Source organism: Nothobranchius furzeri, chromosome 10 (assembly GCF_043380555.1).
Source record: "Nothobranchius furzeri strain GRZ-AD chromosome 10, NfurGRZ-RIMD1, whole genome shotgun sequence".
Taxonomy (NCBI): Eukaryota; Metazoa; Chordata; class Actinopteri; order Cyprinodontiformes; family Nothobranchiidae; genus Nothobranchius; species Nothobranchius furzeri.
This window is the reverse complement of record NC_091750.1, coordinates 26,325,728-26,332,990: the sequence shown is the minus strand read 5'-3', so window position 1 is coordinate 26,332,990 and position 7,263 is coordinate 26,325,728. Positions and strand designations below refer to the sequence as shown.

Sequence of the window (7,263 nt, the reverse complement as noted above, 5' to 3'; positions counted from 1 at the left end):
CACTAAAAAGTGGCACAAAGAAGAAGGTTTTATCAGCGGCATCTCGAGAGTCAAAAAGAAAATATGATAAAAGTCGGTCAGGGACCCGGATATGTATTGGGTACGCTCTGGAAGAATGGAGGCTGGTTCAACTCAATTTGGGCCTGAAAAGGATGCGGACATGGCTCATTTTCTAGTGACCAGGTAAGTGTTGTATTAGCTGGTCTCCTTATGTCTGCTGTAGGTTTCAATAACGAGTAGGTAAACATATCAGAGCTGTATCTCCACAATTTAAGAAAAGAAAATAAAACCTATGGATTTAGATAATACTGATTTAGGTAATCTAACAAATCTTTGTGCAGATGAACAAGAAACTTATCTAAGCTAACGATATTTAGCATATGGCTTCCTGATCAGTTTGAAAACGCTAAAAGTAACTAAGGAGTAATCGGATCACTTCTACGTTTTGTGGACGACACACCGCTTGTGTTTGTAGACCCTTACGAAAAAGAAGTATACTTTAAGTATCTAATTTCAAGTATACTTAAGTGTACAGAAGTTTATTTGCATACTTGTTCTTAAAGTTTACTTAGAAGTATACTCCTTGGGACTAAATTGGGCCACTAAAAGTATACTTGAAGTATACTACAAGTATACTTCAAGTAAAAATTTAAGTTTATTTGTAGTGTACTTCTGATATAATTGAGTATACTTTTCTCTTTGAAAGTATACTTAAAGTAACCTCACAAGTGTACTTGGAGTGTACTTCAGATATAATTGAGTATACTTTTCTCCTTGAATGTATACTTATAAGTTTACTTGTAGTGTACTTGTGATATAATTGAGTATACTTTTCTCCTTGGAAGTATACTTAAAAGTAACAATATGAGTTTACTTGTAGTGTACTCCTGATATAGTTGAGTATACTTTTCTCCTTGAAAGTATACTTATAAGTTTACTTGTAGTGTACTTCTGATATAATTGAGTATACTTTTCTCCTTGGAAGTATACTTAAAAGTAAAAATATAAGTTTACTTGTAGTGTACTCCTGATATAGTTGAGTATAGTTTTTTCCTTGAAAGTATACTAATAAGTTTACTTGTAGTGTACTTCTGATATAACTGAGTATACTTTTCTCCTTGGAAGTATACTTAAAAGTAACAATATAAGTTTACTTGTAGTGTACTCCTGATATAGTTGAGTATACTTTTCTCCTTGAAAGTATACTTATAAGTTTACTTGTAGTGTACTTCTGATATAATTGAGTATATTTTCTCCTTGGAAGTATACTTAAAAGTAACAATATAAGTTTACTTGTAGTGTACTCCTGATATAGTTGAGTATACTTTTCTCCTTGAAAGTATACTTATAAGTTTACTTGTAGTGTACTTCTGATATAATTTAGTATACTTTTCTCCTTGGAAGTATACTTAAAATTAACAATATAAGTTTACTTGTAGTGTACTGATATAGTTGAGTAAACTTTTGCCCTTGAAAGTATACTTAAAAATAAACTTTAAGTAACATTATAAGTTTACTTAGTGTACTTCTGAAATAATTGAGTATACTTTTCTCTTTGAATGTATACTTAAAATTATACTTAAAGTAATAATATATGTTTACTTGTAGTGTACTTCTTATATAATTGAGTATACTTACAGTTTTGAAAGTACATTTTACAGTAAACTTGACGTAATATTCTTTTAGTACATTTAAGTATCTCTATTTTTTCTATAAACACATACTGCAAGTAACATTTAACATCTGCTATTTGCTTACTACCAATACATTTAATTTCCACCATTTACTGATACTTCGTTTTTATGCAGAGAAAAAAAATTAAATAAAATAGCTAAGTCATTTTGTTTAAATTTATTAAACAGAGAGAATTAGAACAGAACAAAAACAGACCTGTTTACCAGGATTAATCAAAGATGAGAACGCAAACTGTTCTGAACATGACGCTTTAATTCTGTCCATTTTGAAAGACTTTTTAAAAATGCCAATCAGTCCATTTTATGGATCCACTTGCTTGGTTGTTGGTGCCTTTTTGAAGTTTTCATTGTTGCATTTCTTTCGTATTATTTTTCTTACATCTTGAACGCGCAGAGATGGAAACTTCAACTGAGCATGCCCTGTGAACACACAAAGCAAAAAAATGAACACTTGAATTGTTAGGTGAACTCTGACACCACAAAATCTTTACAGTTCGTACACTGTAAACCCGAATAAGTAGGCAGAACTCAAAAAATGTAAGGCAATCAGTTGCCTCATATTTTCTGAGTTTATAAACTCAGATATTTGAGTATATCAGACCATAAATAAACTTAAATATTTGGAGTTTATATTAAATATATTTTCAAATTATGATCAAATTAAAGTTACAGATTAAGCCAACTCAAACAGAAAATAAAACAAAATTTGAAAGAAACAATTACAAACGCACACTTTTGAAAACTGGACAACAGCAGTGTGTAGTCTTTCTTTGAGTAGGTGGTTTAAAGCAACATCAGGATGCACATCAATTCAACATTAACAAAATATGAATTACACTAACCACTATCAAGTAAGACAGTGAGTACTTTATGCCATTTGGCATAAAACCAGTTGAGTATTGAATCGGATTAGCCTATGGGCTAATCCGATTCAATTATTCACGCTAAACTAAAGCCACAAATGAGAGTTGCCAGACTCAGAACGGCTGGACGAACAGAGAAAAGGTAAAACTCAACTGTTCCTCCCACTGTCCTAATGGGTAGGACCCCGCGAGGAAAGTTGACCATTGAGCAGGGTTGATGGTTTATCCCTTGAGGTCCACATGGCAGGGGGGAGGTGGTGCTCACTCCTCACCCCTGCCACATGGACCCAAGGGATGAACCATCAACCCTGCTCAATGGTCAACTTTCCTCGCGGGGGTCCTACCCATTAGGACAGTGGGAGGTGGTGTGTTACTTTAACATCAACAATTAAAGAGCAGACAAATAGTAAATTACATTGTGGATGTGGACAGTGCTCTAACAGAGTGAGCCATCTGAATCCACCACTCTTTCAGATTTTGAGTTACACATGTAACATCAGGTCATTTTTGACTCTGCAGCGTGGGTGATAGTTTAGACTCATCAAGACCAAGTAAGATTTTCTGTGTGAACTCAAATGTGTTGGTCAGTCCCTTCGGATAATCTAGATGTAAGGCATAGATGAGGCCGAACATTACCAGGAAGGCATCAGGAAGCCTGGAGAGGTTGACAATCACATCACCCTCTAGGATAACAGATTCTCACTGGGTCGTACGTAACTGGACTCTCGGCATCATCTGTGATGGTTGTCAGGAGGACAACTGCTGCATCCCTGAGGTCCGGCTCATTGGTATCATCCTTACAAAAATGAAAGGGAGATCATACACTAATCACATCTGAACTGAAACTCTGACTGTGGACATTTTTATTTCAGTAGATTGTCATGTAAATAACAATAAATGCAGTCTGATAGACTCCTGTTTAGGGCTGGGCAACATGTCAAAGATTTATCGTTATCAAAGTTCTTGTCTCTCATCCAGATAATTTTTCCCATGTCAATAAATTTGATAATAAAAATATGAAAAGATGTGTAAGTTGGCCACATTTATGTCCCTTTAAGAAGCTGTAGCACCTTGAGTCATGTAAAATTTTAGTCAATGTAATACATGAGACAGCCCCATCTAGCGGACAAATATTGTTGCTACGTATTCCTGTAGTTATCGTCTACTTATCGTTATCGAGGTGAGATCTTCAATATATGGTGATATTGATTTTAGGCCATATCGCCCAGCCCTACTCCTGTTCATCCTGTTGCTTTGTGCTCTCATTTACGAATAAAGTGAGATGGCTTCCGTGTGTGCCAGTGTTATGCTAATGAAAGCTGCTTGAATTCTTTGCAGTGATTGTTGATTTTTCTCAGTGCCTTAAAGCCTGCCACACGAGGGCCATCTGCTGAGCAAACGGCCTCGAATGACTGCTTGCTCAGCAGATTCCTCGCCATGTGCGCCTGATTTTCACAGTTTTCCGCCTCACGAGACGCTGAGGTGAATATCTGACCAGTTAAGATATTTTCCGCCTCACAGGGGTAAAAACTCGCCGTGTGCGCATTACCGAGCTGCTGGTTGAGCTGAAATATTCTAGTGGACAACCAAAGCACGTTCTCCACTCACATGACCCCAAGATGGCAGCCCCCTGTCTGCATGTCAGAAAAGAAATAAAACAGACAGAGCTGGAAACGGAGGAAATGCCTATCCTTTTTTGTTGATGAAACGTCGCCGCCACCGGCATTTGAAGGTTAGGAAAATTATTCAATTATTATTGCTGTGCTACAAAAGAGTAGATAATGAGTCAGCCATAACTACATGTTTTACTAAAAGTAAAGTTGTGCAGAAGTTTGTGTTTATTTTTCTAAATGTGTCCTGTTGAATGTAGGTCAGAATAAAATATGTTTGTGAAAATGATAAATAGAATTTTTTTAGAACTGACCTGCATTTTCATATTACTAGTTGTGCCACAGGTAAAGAAGCTTAGCCATTATTGATCTATGTAAACAGAAGGTGTAGAGTCTCAACCAACTTGCTGACATTTTTGTTTAAAAATGTGTTTTCCAGCTACTGGAAGAAGCAGGCTCCTGAAACTGCAATTCAGGGAGGTAATGTGCAGTCAACCTCGACACCCAGTAAGCGAACAGCAGCTAAAATGTTGCATCGATTATCTCCAACTGAACCTGTGTCTGAGGGGTTAGTATATTTTCTGTAAAACAAATATTCACGTTTTTGTGCTACGATATTTCATACATTAAATTACACCTTGTATATCCACACTTGGTTCAGAACTAACATCACACCACCAAACACTTCTGACATTATCTTAACAGGGAAGATTTTCTAATGGCTGGTGTTGAGGCCTTAGCTGATGACCAAGATTTGGATCCTTTTGAAGAAAGGTAAATTTGTTCATGAGAAGTCTTGCCATATATGCAGGAAATTACTGCTGTACTATGTGCAAAAAAGATAAAAACACAATAGATAAGCAAATATAGGTCATTATATATATTTATTTATTTTGTGAAGTGTCAATTCATGGCGGATTGTTATTTGCAGAAAGAATTAATGACAGATGTATTAGGCCCCACATTTATCTCTTTAGAATCAGTACCATTTCAGGTAAGTTCCAGTATTTATCTTTACGCACAACAAATATTGTGTTGTCTGTAGTTTCAAATCCATGGATCTAGCTACGGATGCAGTCCAAATTGATGAGGACCAAGCAAACAACTCAACAGTGTGTGAGTTGCAATGTCTTCTTATCTACACACTTTTTTAAACTCCAAAGTCTTAAAACAATATATTAATTCTACTTTTATTTATTTTCATAACAGAATAGAACTGTTATGAAAACTTTGTCAGGCTGACGAAGTTTGCAGCCGCAAACAAAACGTTGCAGGTAAATAAAACCCTTCTATGTTTTAAAAATAACTAAAAGATGGAATTGTTGTTTTATCCTTGTTCACAGGCTGGGATCCTAAAGGGAATTTCCATCCTACTTGTGTGGCTGAAGGACATTGTCAACCAATTTTGGTACATTTGCCAGAAAGCACAACATCGTGATATGTTTAATGTAAGTATTGTGACATCTTTTGGACAACAAGACAACAATGCACATTGACATAATTACCTTTCTTTTCATAATAGTGCCAGCTCTCGTGTTTCTGTTGGTGAGCGCTTCTGTCACATGTAAAGTTTTCAAATAAAACTTATTTTTTCTGTTAGGACATGTGGGTGGGTGTGCTTCACCATGTCACAGGGAAGCATGAATGGACCAGTGGCAAATGTGACCATGGACCACTTGATGCAACGACCAGTGATAAAGAGCTCATGGTACCATGATCTCCACCACACGAGGCTCTTCAACGAATCATGTTCAATAGACGCTGGTTGAAGGATGTCACCAAGTATCTGACCTTTAGGTATATTAATAACATTTTCATAAGCAAAAAAGCTAAAGTGTCAATATCAAAGCTGACAATTTACATATAGAAATGACAATTGTGGGTGAAAAGGCAATCAAAAGTGCGATTCCTAATAATCTATAAAGTTGTTGCTTTTGTTTTTTTTACAGGTCAACTTCAGAACTGGAGAGTTTCCAGAATTGCATTCTCATGTATGCTGGAAAAGGGTAATTTGATTTAGAAGTGATTTGTACATTATTTGTTGTAATTACTAACTGAAATTACTACATTTTCCAGGTTATGAATGACAAATAGAAATATCTAGCATGTGTTATGTCCTTGCAAAATAAGTCCCTTGAAAATGATGTGGTTCAATTTTTATAAATCTTGTCCCCAGTTTTGGATGTATCACCAATTATAATACAACAGTAATTGTCTTCTTTTTTCCTATTTAACAAAGTTTGGGTAGATGTATTTTTACCTTTCATGTTTCAGTCGGATCACTTACGCCTTCGTCAGAGTCGCCAGCTGTTCGAGACGTCGCTTCCATTTATATGCAGGCAGCAGATGGCGACATCGTCCCTCTGCTGCCTGCATATAAATGGCAAAAACATCTACCCAAACTGTTACATAAGAAAAAAGAAGACAATTATGAGTCACAAAGTAAGAATATACAGAAGAACACCAGTAATTAATTTATAAGTCTGGAACTATTTGTAATGTTCACACTGCCTGCACAACACATCACTTTTCTGTTGTGCCAAGGTCAAGTTGAAAATGACAGTTACCAGATTGGATGGAGCCTTGCTATAAGATCTAATGCTGCTGTTCTCCTCTCTCCATAAAGGCCCCAGCTACGTGAAGCATCAAAAGACAGGAATGACTTCTTTCATGCACACAGATTTATTAGAAATTAAGAAAAAATACTATGTACAAATGCAAATAACAGAACTTTTTTGTACATAAATAAAAATAAATATATTGCACAAACTGTTTGTTTATTTTTGGGTGAAAATGCTGTCTTCAGCTAAAGTTATTTTGAGGTATTGTGGTGTTTTGGAACTACTGTAGTTGTAGATAAACGGTTTGGATTTTTAGTCTGCCACCCTAACTGGTGCTTCTTTTGTAGCCAGTGTAATTCCCAAATGGATCAGGGAATTTTTCCCGTATACATAGAACACAGCAGCTTGGAATTGGTCTCCGACTTCCTCTTCCCAGACGCCCATGTTGCCAGACTGTAAACTGACGATACGCAGCAAAACGAAACTCTCGGTTGTCTGTGCCCACATCTTGGTTGTCTTCTAAGGCAAAGATGTC

The 7,263-nt window shown here is 36.1% G+C and overlaps 1 long non-coding RNA gene across 1 annotated transcript; it reads left to right on the top strand.

Moving 5' to 3' along the window:
• Positions 1–4,353: 4,353 nt before the first annotated feature.
• On the top strand, positions 4,354–6,949 carry LOC129159741 (uncharacterized). The gene is made up of 4 exons (XR_011521855.1): positions 4,354–4,735; positions 4,873–4,941; positions 5,511–5,964; positions 6,794–6,949. It is a non-coding gene; the product is annotated as an uncharacterized lncRNA (long non-coding RNA).
• Positions 6,950–7,263: the final 314 nt, after the last annotated feature.